At 31.0% G+C, this 1008-nt stretch overlaps 1 pseudogene; it reads right to left on the bottom strand.

The window, feature by feature from the left end:
• Positions 1–1008, bottom strand: part of LOC101583053 — a 78328-nt pseudogene that overhangs the window by 2431 nt on the left and 74889 nt on the right.

Raw genomic sequence — 1008 nt, forward strand, 5'->3', positions numbered from 1 at the left:
ATTGTCAATACACAGAAAGATTTGAAATCAAGCAGTGCAAGTCTTCCACAGTTTTTGTTTAATTTTCAAAATTATTTCTACAACTTAGTATCTTATGTTTTCCAAATACGTTTTAGTATTTTTTAAAAATCATAACATTTTTAAAGAATCACGAATTCAATTAAGATTATAAGGCAGTTTAGCAAATGGACAAAACCACTTTAATTCTCATAATCCCTGAACACAATATTATCTCACCGTTTATTTTATCTCATTTGAAGAGTTTTGTAGTTGGTTGATCCAAACTTGCTAGGTTGGCTCCTATGCAGGCAGTGTGTCTGGTGCTGTTTATACTCTTACTAAATACAACTAAAATACTAAAGCCCCCTTTCACTTTCAAGTCTAAGAATTTGAGCAAAGTATATAGAACTGTAAACACCACATAATCAAAATGTACAAAAAACTTAGTCAGTGTCTCTTCTATTTGTTTTATAATTTATTTTTTTCTACAAATTGTGTTCCCAAATAATTGTAGATAGCTGTACCCTTTCCAGAATACTACACATTAAACAGAGACAGTCTGTATGTACAAAGCCTTTTGAGTTTGATTTGCTTTGCATGAAATTATGTATTAAGATTCTTTAATGTTTTGGTGTATTATTAGTTGTCCATTTTTATTAACTAAATAGTCATTCATTGTATGACTGTATCAATTCACTTACCAAATGAAGTAGGTCTGTATCCAGGTTTAAGCAAATTTTAATGATGCATGTATTTTTGTACAAGCATTTTAACAAAGTAAAATATTTAGAAATGAAAATGCTATAACATAGTGAATATTCTTTTAGCTTTAATAAGAAAGTATCTAACTGGCTTTGAAAAAAATTGTACTACCTATAATTGTAACGGAAATTTATAAAAGTGCGATTGCTCTGCATTTTCTCCAGGCCTTCGCATATTCAGGGATTTGGATCAGCCGTAGTGTTGCTTCAGGAGAGTTCGCTGCACGATGTAGACACGAGTCCCTGC

This window comes from Octodon degus, unplaced genomic scaffold (genome assembly GCF_000260255.1).
Source record: "Octodon degus isolate 3935 unplaced genomic scaffold, OctDeg1.0 scaffold00014, whole genome shotgun sequence".
In the NCBI taxonomy this organism is placed as follows: Eukaryota; Metazoa; Chordata; class Mammalia; order Rodentia; family Octodontidae; genus Octodon; species Octodon degus.